Below are 15568 nucleotides of genomic sequence, written 5' to 3' on the forward strand. Positions count from 1 at the left end.
CAGCCCCTCTGCTACTCCAAGTAAGAGACCCACTCACTCACAAGGTCAGCCCCTTGCAGCCTCACCAGAAGTTTACTGGCACTGCAAATGTGTGTTCCTGATTGTGTATTATAAAACTCACCTTTTTCAGTATTCTAACTCACCTTTTTACAGTTTCCAACTCTCACTTAGAAATCCCAGCAGCACTTGGAAGAGACCAGCCCCACAGAGCAGGCTCAAAGAGTCTAGTCACTGCTTATATAGGCTCACCCAGCTGCTTCAATCAGCCCCTCCCCCTCCTGATTACTCCTGATTACTCACACCTGAGTTAACCCCTCTGGCTATCACCTCACACTTTATTTGCTTTTTTTATATTTTCCCTCCAAAAGGAAAAAAAAAAAAAACAACAACAAAGAAACCCAGTACAGATATATTAAAACAAAAAGAAACAGTATAGATACAATCAATCAATCAATCAATCAGAATCAGATTACTTTCTCTCACAAAATTACTATCTTTATATGGATAGACAGAGATTAATAAGAGTTCACCTTTTTACAGTTTCCAACTCTCACTTAGAAATCCCAGCAGCACTTGGAAGAGACCAGCCCCACAGACCACTGTGCCTTAGCAAACTCAAGGACACAGTGGGGATAACATTTTTTCCATATACAGACGGACTATCAGCATGCAGCTGTAAATACCATTTGTGCTCATTACAAGGGGTTATTTGATTTATCCAATAAGTGTCATTGCTATTCTGATACCAAGCACAACCAATATCATATGTTATTATTTTTTGAGAAAAGTGATATATATTTTTTTTTTCATGCTATTTGAATATATAGCGTTGATGTGATTTTTCAGGAATACTCAGTGGAGACACCATCCCCTAGGGATCATTAATGATAGATCCCTAAAAGGGTTTAAACAATACCCAATTGAATAAGGTTCATCTCTCCACTGCACATTATCATCCTCATCTCCCCCTATATTTTTAGGGGAGCAATTATCATCAGAGCATCTCAGTTATCATATTTGCCCGAAATAACCACACACTGGAATTGATTGCACACAATTTGAGACTCACTCACCTACGGTCAAACCGCACTGAGTATGCCCAACCTCGTCTGATCTTGGAAGCCATACACTGCAGGGCCTGGTCAGTACCCGGTTGGGAGACCACCAGGGAATACTAGGTACCGTAGGTATTTTATTCTCATATCAATGAGCCGTTCCAGCTCTGTGTGCACTTTCGGGTTTTTTGTTTGACTTGGATACTCAGGTATGGGATAACTTAACCCCATGGAGCCTATCTACTCCCATTAATATCTGTTCAATTCAGAAACAAAGTAAAAAATTCTTTTTTGATACATATAGGGAGTAAACATATTTTCGCCCTTCCAAACAAATATTTTTTCGCCTCAAATTTGTTTATCCGCTTCCTCCCTCTTAGTAAGTATATCTTAATAAAAGTTACGTATTAATTTACCCACATTTTTATAATTCATCACATATCTTTTTAAGTGTGCCCTGGAAAAGACATATAGCAGCTCTTTGTCTTTTGTTCTTTTCCTAAGACCACATTTTTCAATCAAGTTAAACACACACACTTGTCTTCTGGTCGTGCAGCAAGGCAGCTGCACGGCATTTATGCTAATCAGGCTCTGAACATCTGATTGGAGGACTCCCTGCTAAATACCTTCTCAGTGCTTCACACAGACGCCGGTAATAGCTTCCTGCATGCTGCTTAGGTTGCTGAACGTCTGTTCCAGTCCTGCTGTGTCTGGTCATTCCTGTCCTCAGAGTTCCTGAATCTGGGAGTGTCATCTCATCCCAAGGAGTCTTCTGGTCCTCAATTGCCCGTAACAGTCGCCAGAGAATCTCGTGTGGTTTTCGTGAGTTGCGGCCCTGCCACGTGCTGCGGCCCAGCCCGCTTCATTCTGTATTCTGTTTCGGAGCATTTGCGGAGGTTTCCGCTTCCACAAGTCCTCTCCGGAACTCGGCGGTGCCGGGTAGGAGAGTGGACAAGTGGGTATTTTGGTTGTCCTTTTCCCTGGCGGTTTTCCGCACATATTCTAGTTTTAGGTTAGCTTGTAGCCCCTGGCTTTGTTGTTTAGTAAGAGGGCCCCTTGTTATCACCCTGTCTCGGATTTCTCTTTGTCTCCCATTAAGACCTGAGGGGGCATCGGAGTTGGGCAGACGTAATCCGCCCTTCAAACGCGGCTGCCATGGGCTCAAGCAACCATAGTCTCGCAAGAGATTTCTGACAGCACGGGCGAGACAACGGAGTTAGGGTGCCAGGGGCTATTTCCGTTCCCGCTCCCTTTCCCAGCATTACGTTCCAGTGCTCAGGTCCTTGCTATAAGATCTCCCCAGACCAGAGTGCTGGAATCATAACACCTGTGCTGTACCAGTTCCGTTTGTAAGCTTGCAATTCTCTCCCGGTATACCTGAAGGTGTCATCATACATCTCGGTGATATTATCTAACAGGTTCGCTAGCGCAGATATATACCTATAATTTATAACTCCTCTGGCGGTACGGATGATATCTAACGCGAGTAGGAATTGAATCCCAGTGGATTCGTGAATCAGATCAGAGGCCGCATGCTCTGTCCTATCTACAAGGTGTCTTTTAACGATGTGTTCGTAATGAGTGTGAGTGTAAGGAGCTTGGGCACTGCGGTGAATGTCTTTTATTTTGTTATGGGCAATGGTCATTACTTCAGGCAGTACTTTTCCAACGTAACACAATCCCTCTGAGTTTGGGGCAAGCCACTTATACGCCTTTCTCCCACATATGAAATATGAATCATCGGGGAGAACATATGGGATAGAAAATGACATAACCATATTACAAACCTTCTATGAAAACAGTCCTATCCCTAACTCTCTCATTTGTCTAGTACACGTATCAGGCTGTATGACATGTGCACAGTATCCTGGTGATACTTCTCCAACTCGCATGATCCTACTTCCTAGAGTGTACCTATACTGGAAATATTTTCCACTGTTGGCTATGTGGCGTATAAGCTCTGAATCTATGGGCATTCTGTCGGCTCTGTGTGAAAATGTCATGGTTTGGTTGTTCCATGACACTTCCCAATTTCCTGGCTTTCGGGGATTGGAAATGTTAAAACATATTAGGGACCTATCTACATGGTATTGATGGAGCTTCAAACTAGGAGGACTAGAAATATTAAATCTCTTGTCCACCGGTCTCCCGTCCTTTAACTCAAGTACCTCATCTACCGTTAAAGGGTATGGCACTAGTCCTTACTTTCTATGACCTTGAGGTACTTGTGAGCACACCCAACAGTCTGTCTGGTTTAACACTTTACCCACCAATGAGTGGTAGTCACTCAATGGATGCCGGTCCATATTGATATTAAAACGGGACTGACATTCCTTAATGCAGCCGTCCTCAACTATGTTGTCACAATTCCTACAGATACAGTTTTCTTCAGCTAACAATCCTTCACAATGTCTATTGATAACATGGCTACCAGATCGTTTTCTGATACTCGCCTTTTCTCAGTGATTGTGTTGCTCTTGGAATTCTACGCCTCCATCCTGATCATCAGATCCCATTCCAGATCCCTCTTTGGCCTCTCTGGTACTCTCACCGAAACAGGCTGCTCTGGTCAACAACAGGGTCAACAGGAAAATCCGGAACACAGTCTCTTGGGGCAAGTCCATCTTAGAGGAGGGAAAGGAGAAGAATGAGAAGGGGGAAGGAGAATAGGAGGGAGATGGGAACTGGATAAAATAACAAAAGGGAAAAAGAAATCTGGCTTGACAACTGCCTCCGATCTTATTGTTTTCAGCGCTCAGGTGCCGTCTCAACCTTCCTGAAACAGACACTCTAACGATACAATTTCCTCTACCGTCTGTTCTTTGTCACGGGACCTCTCTGGGTCAGCGACCTTCTTACAGTGAGACGAATGGACCCAAGTCTCTCTCTCGGCAACCTTTAACGCTGTCGTGCTGGTCAATAAGACTTGGTATGGTCCTTCCCATCTGTCAATAAGGCAACCTGAGCGTAGATAGTTTCGAATCATTACATAATCCCCAGGTTCAATGTCATGACAATTACTGTCTGGCAGATCAGGAATTACTAGCTTTAGATTATAATTTTGATTCCTTAACTGCTTACTCATCTTAACCTGATACTTTACAGTTACTTCATTGTTACATTTCAAATCATCCTGGGGGTCAATCATTACATGGGGTTGTCGACCAAAAAGAATTTCAAAGGGTGACAGATTAAGAGGGGACCTGGGAGTGGTTCTGATGCTGTATAATACAAGTGGCAAAGCTTCCGGCCACAACAATCCTGTGTCAGCCATCACATTGCTCAATTTGTTCTTAATAGTGCTGTTTACTCTTTCCACTTTCGCACTCGCCTGGGGGCGATACGGAGTATGCAGCTTACTATTAATTCCCATCAATTTACACATTACCTGGAAGACTTCACCTGTAAAATGGGTACCCCTATCGCTTTCAATTATCCTAGGGATACCATACCTTCACACAAATTCCTGCACAATTTTCTTTGCGGTAAACGTAGCGGTATTTGTGGCTGCGGGGAATGCTTCAACCCAATTTGAAAATCACACAACACATCAATACAAACCAATACATATTTTAAATTTCTACAAGGTGGTAATTGTATGAAATCAATTTGTATTACCTGGAAAGGACCATCTGTAGGAGGGATATGGGATGACTCTGTTGGTATTGCCTTTCCGATATTCTTCCTCAAGCAGGTGAGACATGTCATTGCTCTTTTATCCGCATGGGAAGAAAATCCTGGCACGCACCAATAGGCTCTTACTAACTTACACATTCCTTCTTTACCTAGATGAGTCAGCCCATGTGCCGCTTCCGCTAGACTTGGAAGGTATGCTCTGGGTGCCACTGGCTTACCCTGTCCATCTGTCCAGAGTCCTGAGGACTCCTGGCCATATCCTTTTGACCTCCAAACTGCCTTTTCTTGAGGTGAACACTGAACACAAATTTTGCATTTCACACAATTTCTGTGTGTTTACAGTAGTGATGTGCACCAGAATTTTTCGGGTTTGTGTTTTGGTTTTGGGTTCGGTTCCAAGGCCGTGTTTTGGGTTCGAACGCGTTTTGGCAAAACCTCACCGAATTTTTTTTGTCGGATTCGGGTGTGTTTTGGATTCGGGTGTTTTTTTCAAAAAACCCTAAAAAACAGCTTAAATCATAGAATTTGGGGGTCATTTTGATCCCATAGTATTATTAACCTCAATAACCATAATTTCCACTCATTTTCAGTCTATTCTGAACACCTCACACCTCACAATATTATTTTTAGTCCTAAAATTTGCACCGAGGTAGCTGTGTGACTAAGATAAGCGACCCAAGTGGCCGACACAAACACCTGGCCCATCTAGGAGTGGCACTGCAGTGTCACGCAGGATGGCCCTTCAAAAAAATACTCCCCAAACAGCACATGACGCAAAGAAAAAAAGAGGCGCAATGAGCTAGCTGTGTGACTAAGCTAAGCGACCCTAGTGGCCGACACAAACACCTGGCCCATCTAGGAGTGGCACTGCAGTGTCAGGCAGGATGGCCCTTCAAAAAAATACTCCCCAAACAGCACATGACGCAAAGAAAAATGAAAGAAAAAAGAGGTGCAAGATGGAATTGTCCTTGGGCCCTCCCACCCACCCTTATGTTGTATAAACAGGACATGCACACTTTAACGAACCCATCATTTCAGCGACAGGGTCTGCCACACGACTGTGACTGAAATGACTGGTTGGTTTGGGCCCCCACCAAAAAAGAAGCAATCAATCTCTCCTTGCACAAACTGGCTCTACAGAGGCAAGATGTCCACCTCATCATCATCGTCCGATTTATCACCCCTTTCACTGTGTACATCCCCCTCCTCACAGATTATTAATTCGTCCCCACTGGAATCCACCATCTCAGGTCCCCGTGTACTTTCTGGAGGCAATTGCTGCTGGTGAATGTCTCCATGGAGGAATTGATTATAATTCATTTTAATGAACATCATCTTCTCCACATTTTCTGGAAGTAACCTCGTACGCCGATTGCTGACAAGGTGAGCGGCGGCACTAAACACTCTTTCGGAGTACACACTGGAGGGAGGGCAACTTAGGTAGAAAAAGCCAGTTTCTGCAAGGGCCTCCAAATTGCCTCTTTTTCCTGCCAGTATACGTACGGACTGTCTGACGTGCCTACTTGGATGCGGTCACTCATATAATCCTCCACCATTCTTTCAATGGTGAGAGAATCATATGCAGTGACAGTAGACGACATGTCAGTAATCGTTGGCAGGTCCTTCAGTCCGGACCAGATGTCAGCATCAGCAGTCGCTCCAGACTACCCTGCATCACCGCCAGCGGGTGGGCTCGGAATTCGTAGCCTTTTCCTCGCACCCCCAGTTGCGGGAGAATGTGAAGGAGGAGATGTTGACGGGTCGCGTTCCGCTTGACTTGACAATTTTCTCACCAGCAGGTCTTTGAACCTCTGCAGACTTGTGTCTGCCGGAAAGAGAGATCCAACGTAGGTTTTAAATCTAGGATCGAGCACGGTGGCCAAAATGTAGTGCTCTGATTTCAACAGATTGACCACCCGTGAATCCTGGTTAAGCGAATGAAGGGCTCCATCCACAAGTCCCACATGCCTAGCGGAATCGCTCTGTTTTAGCTCCTCCTTCAATGCCTCCAACTTCTTCTGCAAAAGCCTGATGAGGGGAATGACCTGACTCAGGCTGGCAGTGTCTGAACTGACTTCACGTGTGGCAAGTTCAAAAGGTTGCAGAACCTTGCACAACATTGAAATCATTCTCCACTGCGCTTGAGACAGGTGCATTCCACCTCCTTTGCCTATATCGTGGGCAAATGTATAGGCTTGAATGGCCTTTTGCTGCTCCTCCATCCTCTGAAGCATATAGAGGGTTGAATTCCACCTCGTTACCACCTCTTGCTTCAGATGATGGCAGGGCAGGTTCAGGTGTTTTTGGTGGTGCTCCAGTCTTCTGTACGCGGTGCCTGTACGCCGAAAGTGGCCCGCAATTCTTCTGGCCACCGACAGCATCTCTTGCACGCCCCTGTCGTTTTTTAAATAATTCTGCACCACCAAATTCAAGGTATGTGCAAAACATGGGACGTGCTGGAATTTGCCCAGATGTAATGCACGCACAATGGGGGTCATTCCGAGTTGTTCGCTCGGTAAAAATCTTCGCATCGCAGCGATTTTCCGCTTAATGCGCATGCGCAATGTCCGCACTGCGACTGCGCCAAGTAAATTTGCTATGCACTTAGTAATTTTACTCACGGCTTTTTCATCGGTCTGGCGATCGTAATGTGATTGACAGGAAATGGGTGTTACTGGGCGGAAACAGGCCGTTTTATGGGCGTGTGGGAAAAAACGCTACCGTTTCCGGAAAAAACGCAGGAGTGGCCGGAGAAACGGAGGAGTGTCTGGGCGAACGCTGGGTGTGTTTGTGACGTCAAACCAGGAACGACAAGCACTGAACTGATCGCAGATGCCGAGTAAGTCTGAAGCTACTCAGAAACTGCTACGAGGTGTGTAATCGCAATATTGCGATTACTTCGTTCGCAATTTTAAGATGCTAAGATTCACTCCCAGTAGGCGGCGGCTTAGCGTGAGCAACTCTGCTAAAATCGCCTTGCGAGCGAACAACTCGGAATGAGGGCCAATATTGCTGGCGTTGTCCGATGCCACAAATCCCCAGGAGAGTCCAATTGGGGTAAGCCATTCTGCGATGATCTTCCTCAGTTGCCGTAAGAGGTTTTCAGCTGTGTGCGTATTCTGGAAAGCGGTGATGCAAAGCGTAGCCTGCCTAGGAACGAGTTGGCGTTTGCGAGATGCTGCTACTGGTGCCGCCGCTGCTGTTCTTGCAGCGGGAGGCAATACATCTACCCAGTGGGCTGTCACAGTCATATAGTCCTGAGTCTGCCCTGCTCCACTTGTCCACATGTCCGTGGTTAAGTGGACATTGGGTACAACTGCATTTTTTAGGACACTGTTGAGTCTTTTTCTGACGTCCGTGTACATTCTCGGTATCGCCTGCCTAGAGAAGTGGAACCTAGATGGTATTTGGTAACGGGGGCACACTACCTCAAGCAATTGTCTAGTTCCCCGTGAACTAACGGCGGATACTGGATGCACGTCTAACACCAACATAGTTGTCAAGGCCTGAGTTATCCGCTTTGCAACAGGATGACTGCTGTGATATTTCATCTTCCTCGCAAAGGACTGTTGGACAGTCAATTGCTTACTGGAAGTAGTACAAGTGGTCTTCCGACTTCCCCTCTGGGATGACGATCGACTCCCAGCAGCAACAACAGCAGCGCCAGCAGCAGTAGGCGTTACACTCAAGGATGCATCGGAGGAATCCCAGGCAGGAGAGGACTCGTCAGACTTGCCAGTGACATGGCCTGCAGGACTATTGGCTTTCCTGGGTAAGGAGGAAATTGACACTGAGGGAGTTGGTGGTGTGGTTTGCGGGAGCTTGGTTACAAGAGGAAGGGATTTACTGGTCAGTGGACTGCTTCCGCTGTCGCCCAAAGTTTTTGAACTTGTCACTGACTTATTATGAATGCGCTGCAGGTGACATATAAGGGAGGATGTTCCGAGGTGGTTAACGTCCTTACCCCTACTTATTACAGCTTGACAAAGGCAACACACGGCTTGACACCAGTTGTCCGCATTTCTGTTGAAATAATTCTACACTGAAGAGCTGATTTTTTTTGTATTTTGACCAGGCATGTCAATGGCCATATTCCTCCCACGGACAACAGGTGTCTCCCCGGGTGCCTGACTTAAACAAACCACCTCACCATCAGAATCCTCCTTGTCAATTTCCTCCCCAGCGCCAGCAACACCCATATCCTCATCCTGGTGTACTTCAACACTGACATCTTCAATTTGACTATCAGGAACTAGACTGCGGGTGCTCCTTCCAGCACTTGCAGGGGGCGTGCAAATGGTGGAAGGCGCAAGCTCTTCCCGTCCAGTGTTGGGAAGGTCAGGCATCGCAACCGACACAATTGGACTCTCCTTGGGGATTTGTGATTTCGAAGAATGCACAGTTCTTTGCTGTGCTTTTGCCAGCTTATGTCTTTTCTTTTTTCTAGCGAGAGGATGAGTGCTTCCATCCTCATGTGAAGCTGAACCACTAGCCATGAACATAGGCCAGGGCCTCAGCCGTTCCTTGCCACTCCATGTCGTAAATGGCATATTGGCAAGTTTACGCTTCTCCTCAGACGCTTTTAATTTAGATTTTTGGGTCATTTTACTGATCTTTTGTGTTTTGGATTTTACATGCTCTGTACTATGACATTGGGCATCGGCCTTGGCAGACGACGTTGATGGCATTTCATCATCTCGGCCATGACTAGTGGCAGCAGCTTCAGCACGAGGTGGAAGTGGATCTTGATCTTTCCCTATTTTTTTAACCTCCACATTTTTGTTCTCCATATTTTAATGCGCACAACTAAAAGCCACCACAGGTATACAATGTAGATGGATGGATACTATAGTATTATATTACTTATGGACGACGAGTGCACTGACGACACAGAGGTAGGTACAGCCGTGGCCTACCGTACTGCTATATATATATATATATAATATACTGTATAATAATAATAATAACGGACCTGGTGGACACTGTCAGCAGACTGCTAAACTAGTATGAAGGAAAAAAAAGCAACCACAGGTATACAATGTAGATGGATGGATAGTATAGTATTATATTACTTATGGACGACGAGTGCACTGACGACACAGAGGTAGGTACAGCCGTGGCCTACCGTACTGCTTATATATTTAATATACTGTATAATAATAATAACGGACCTGGTGGACACTGTCAGCAGACTGCTAAACTAGTTTGAAGGAAAAAAAAGCCACCACAGGTATACAATGTAGATGGATGGATAGTATATTATATTACTTATGGACGACGAGTGCACTGATGACACAGAGGTAGGTACAGCCGTGGCCTACCGTACTGCTATATATATATATATATATTTTATACTGTATAATAATAATAACTGACCTGGTGGACACTGTCAGCAGACTGCTAAACTAGTATGAAGAAAAAAAAAGCCACCACAGGTATACAATGTAGATGGATGGATATTATAGTATAGTATTATATTACTTATGGACGATGAGTGCACTGACGACACAGAGGTAGGTACAGCCGTGGCCTACCGTACTGCTTATATATATAATATACTGTATAATAATAATAACGGACCTGGTGGACACTGTCAGCAGACTGCTAAACTAGTATGAAGAAAAAAAAAGCCACCACAGGTATACAATGTAGATGGATGGATAGTATAGTATTATATTACTTATGGACGACGAGTGCACTGACGACACAGAGGTAGGTACAGCCGTGGCCTACCGTACTGCTATATATATATAATAAATAATATACTGTATAATAATAACGGACCTGGTGGACACTGTCAGCAGACTGCTAAACTAGTATGAAGAAAAAAAAAGCCACCACAGGAGTGTTTTTCAGGCAGACAAACGTATACTGGACTGATGGTCACTGTCAGCAAAACTGTGCACTGTACTCCTGCTATAACTGCTCCCCAGTCCCCACAATTAGGCAGTGTGAGCAGTGCACTCAGCACAGATATATGCAGCAGTGCAGCACACTGAGTGAGCACAGATATGGTGGAGCTTTTTTTTTTCAGGCAGAGAAACAACGGATTAAACTCACTGGTGGTATAATCAAAACCCTGCACTGTACTCCCTAACAGCTGCTCTCCGTCCCCAATCCTCCCCACAATTATAACTAAGTCACTCAGTCTTTACTCTTTTCTACTATAACGGAGAGGACGCCAGCCACGTCCTCTCCCTATCAATCTCAATGCACGTGTGAAAATGGCGGCAACGCGAGGCTCCTTATATAGAATCCGAATCTCGCGAGAATCCGACAGCGGGATGATGACGTTCGGGCGCGCTCGGGTTAACCGAGCAAGGCGGGAGGATCCGAGTCGCTCGGACCCGTGAAAAAAAAGGTGAAGTTCGGGCGGGTTCGGATCCCGAGGATCCGAACCCGCTCATCACTAGTTTACAGTATTAAATACCATCAGTTGTGTGGTGTCTGTCTGCATGGGGGTGCTGGCTGCTGATTTAGCAGCTTCGTCTGCTCGGCTGTTACCAAGTGACATTGGGTCTTGGCTGTACGTGTGGGCTTTACACTTGATAACAGCCACTCTGTCAGGTTCCTGTATTGCTGCTAAAAGTCTTTTGATGTGGGTTGCATGCGCCACGGGTGTGCCAGATGCCGTCATGAAATTTCTAAGGCGCCATAGGGCCCCAAAATCATGAACTACTCCAAAGGCATACCTAGAATCTGTGTAGATATTGGCTGACTTACCTTTTGCCAATTAACACGCTCTGGTTAGAGCAACCAGCTCAGCAACTTGTGCTGAGTGTGGTGGGCCTAGGGGTTCCGCTTCTATGGTAACTTTGTCATCTACGACTGCGTATACAGTACACAAGTCTCCCGAGTCCGTCTGTCTATGACAACTACCGTCAGTGTAGAAAGTAAAATCTACACCTTCCAGTGGGTTGTCACTGATGTCAGGCCTTGCCGTGAAATTTTGGGTCAAATATTCCATACAATCATGTGAGTCAGTGTCTGTACTAAATCCTCCTTCGCCATCACTCTCATCCCCCACCCTTTGTGCCTGTCCAGGCACACCTGGGAGATATGTTGCAGGATTTAGTGTGCTGCATCTCCTTATATTGATGTTTACAGGGGCCATCAATGCCAATTCCCACCTTGTAAACCGTGCGGATGAGACGTGTCTGGTTTGGGCAGAATTTAATAATGCTGACACTGCATGTGGTGTATGAATTGTGAGGCTGTGTCCCAGTACTACATCTTCGCTTTTACTTACTAGCAATGCTATTGCTGCAACACTTTGCAAGCATGTGGGGAGGGATCGCGCTACCGTGTCTAGCTGAGCGCTGTAGTAGGCTACCGGCCTGCTGGCATCACCGTGCTTCTGGGTTAAGACACCTGCCGCACATCCAGCATTTTCTGTACCGTACAGTTCAAAGGGTTTTCCATAATCTGGCATACCTAATGCTGGTGCCTGCGTTAGGCACTGCTTGAGTCTTTCAAACGCCAGTTCAGACTCATCTGTGTGCGAGATACGATCTGGTTTGTTTGATGAGACCATCTCCTGTAAAGGTAGGGCCAGTATGGAAAATCCTGGGATCCAGTTAAGACAGTACCCACACATTCCTAGGAATGTGCGAATCTGTTGCTGAGTCTGTGGCAGAGTCATGTCGTGAATTGCTTGTACTCTATCAGTAGTGAGGTGTCTCAGTCCTTGTGTCAAACAATGCCCCAAATATTTTACCTTGGTTTGACATAATTGTAACTTGTCCTTTGAAACCTTGTGTCCTGTATCAGAAAGATGAAACAGAAGCTGTTTCGTATCTCTCAAGGACGATTCGAGTGAATCAGAACACAGCAGTAAGTCGTCTACATACTGTATTAATATTGATCCGCTCTCAGGTTGAAAGGATTGTAAACAATCATGCAAAGCCTGCGAGAAAATACTTGGGCTGTCGATGAAACCTTGTGGTAAACGAGTCCAGGTGTACTGTACTCCTCTATATGTAAATGCAAACAAATATTGGCTGTCAGGGTGCAGAGGTACAGAGAAGAAGGTGGAGCAGAGGTCAATTACAGTGAAAAATTTGGCAGTGGGAGGGATTTGCATAAGGATGACAGCTGGATTTGGCACTACGGGGAATTGGCTCTCAACTATTTTGTTGATCCCCCTTAGATCCTGCACTAACCTGTAACCCCTCCCCCCACTATTTTTCACAGGGAAGATGGGACTATTGGTAGTGCTGGACGTCCTAACCAGAATGCCCTGTTGTAGCAAGCGCTCTATTACTGGAAAAACTCCTAACTCCACCTCTGGCTTCAGAGGATACTGTGGGATTTTTGGAGCTATCCTACCATCTTTTACTTGAACTACTACAGGAGCTACATTTGCCATTAATCCAGTGTCTTGTCCATCCTTGGTCCAAAGTGATTCCGGTATCTGGGAAATCATTTCCTCTACCTTGGACGGACACCTATCTGTAACAGCAGTATGCGTCATTAACCTTTGTGGGGTATCTAACATATCCTGCACTTCCTGAGCGTGATTCTCAGGTATATCTAAGAAAACACCTTCAGGAGTACAATATATGACACATCCCATTTTGCACAGTAAATCTCTCCCAAGTAGATTAGTCGGAGCCGATGCAGCCAGCAGAAAAGAATGCTTGGTATGCAAAGGCCCTATCGTAATCTCTGCTGGTTTGCTTAAAGGGTAGTGTTGTACTACTCCCGTTACTCCCATGGCTGGAATTGTCTTACCAGTGGTCTTCATACCCACTGTTGAATTTATCACTGATTTGGCCGCCCCCGTATCTACAAGGAAAGGTAGAGATCTACCAGCTACATCAATTGTGACCTCGGGTTCACTTCCAAGGCTCGCAATTAATTTCACTGGCTGCAAACTACAGGTGTGGCCCCACCCCTATTGTATGTGGTGACCTCCCTGGAGTGCGTTGGCAGCTACAACATGTGAAGGGGGCAACTGGGAATTATCAGAGACTTGCCAGTCTCTTTTTGGTGGGTACCTTTTTGTTTCCCCTGCATGTGGCTCATAACTCCGTCTCTGCGATCCCTGATTCCATCTACGTGTGTCATATTGTGTGTCATGCTCTGGTCTAGGAGGTCGATATACATTGTGTGAGTTTCTATAGGTGCAGTTACGTGCAAAATGTCCTTACCTGCTACAATTGTAACATTTTACCATATACGGCTTACCACCAGGGGTCTGAGATTTAGACTGAGGCGGCCTTGTTGTAAGGGCTTGGATACTTATGGCCATCAGCTTATCACCCTGTGACTCCCTGCGTCTTGTGATGTTCCTGTCGTGCCCGACAGCAGTCTCTCTTAAGGTGGCCACCGACATACCTCTCCAGTTAGGTTGAGTGGTTTGTACCCTATTCCTTAATACTTCCTTTAAACCGTCCATCAATACGGACACCGCTACCTCTCTATGATGTACATTTGCCTCAATGTCCATGATCCCAGTATATCTAGCCATTTCCTCCAGTGCCCGGTGGAAATAGTCAGAAGCAGCTTCCCCTTCCATTTGTTTAATGGAGAAAATTTTGTTCCATTTTACAACAGCTGGGAAGTATACTCCTAACTGCAGATTGATCTGTCTAACATTTTCCTGATTGTACTCGTCAGTGAGAGCTACCTCTGCATCTAACTTACAATCCGTAATGAATTTCACAGGGTCAACACTAGAGGGCAGGCATGCCCGCAGTAGTGTCCGCCAATCTTTGTTGTTAGGTTCAGTGGAGTTACCTAGGTCCTTAATGAACCTTTGACATGTGGCTAGATCTTTCCTGGGATCAGGAAATTCAGACAAAATTGTTCTTAATTCTGCCCGGGACCAAGGACAATGCATTGCAATATTCCTTATGGGTGTGACTCCATTTGCGTCGGTCTTCCCATTGGGGACCGCTATAACCCTGACAGGATTAAGATATATTACCTCACTCTGGGTTGATTCTTCACTGTGTGGTGTAACAGTTTCAGCATATTGTACAGTGCCGTACTTACCTGTAGACACAACCTCACCTGTCCCTGCACTATGGGCCTTCGCTACCGCTCTTACTGGTTGGGCCGTGCCCACTGGAGTATCGTTTATGGTTGCAGCTAGAGAGAGAGCTGAAATCGTAGTGGGCTCATCTTCCTGGTCGCATTCCTGAGGGAAGTTTAAAATGGGATACAACTTGCACGGGTTAGCATTAGCATCAACATTTGCATTAACATTCATTTTACTCTTATCACTACTACATTTGTTAAGTGCACCCTTTTCGTATACCCGTATGCCATTCTCTGCAGCCACTTTTTCCCATACTATATACGGTGGTGGTGCCGTTGCTATCAGACTTCTACCAGGATTTGAATTTGCTTTTTGAGCTAATTCCTGTTGTATTTCACTCTCCTGTTGCCATAACTGTAAACAATCATAATGTCTAATCCTCTGTTTTGCAGATTTTATTAGACCTATCCTTTTTCTTAGATTTTGCAATAAATCAGGATTCAAACTGCCCACCCTGGGGAACTGTTCTCCATCATCCTCAGTCATTTGTTCCCATTCTTTGCATAATACCTGTGTGTGTGATCCGTATTTCTCACACATTATATACCGTGCTGACCCTTTGGGCCAACAAACACCAACGTAAGCCCTTGTTGGTCGTCCCTTATTTGAGCAACTGGCCCCCATCGTTTGCAGATATTGCTGTCTCAGCGAATTCTTACAAAACAAACCAAGTTCCCCGAGATAAGGCGACGGTGAAAGTTCAACGAGTGCCTTCACTCACTCACGCCCCTATTGGCCAATACGAATTACAGCAATGTGTCCACCACTGGTCGTACCCAATCTCGGGATCTTTTTGTAACCTCTATAAACTGGGGCGTGTGGGAGTATGCTA

At 45.5% G+C, this 15568-nt stretch overlaps 1 pseudogene; it reads left to right on the plus strand.

The window, feature by feature from the left end:
• The first annotated feature begins 1071 nt into the window (after positions 1-1071).
• On the plus strand, positions 1072-1190 carry LOC134937425 (5S ribosomal RNA; annotated as a pseudogene).
• The last annotated feature ends 14378 nt before the right edge of the window (positions 1191-15568 follow it).

The sequence above is a fragment of the Pseudophryne corroboree genome, chromosome 6 (assembly GCF_028390025.1).
Source record: "Pseudophryne corroboree isolate aPseCor3 chromosome 6, aPseCor3.hap2, whole genome shotgun sequence".
NCBI classification, from domain to species: Eukaryota; Metazoa; Chordata; class Amphibia; order Anura; family Myobatrachidae; genus Pseudophryne; species Pseudophryne corroboree.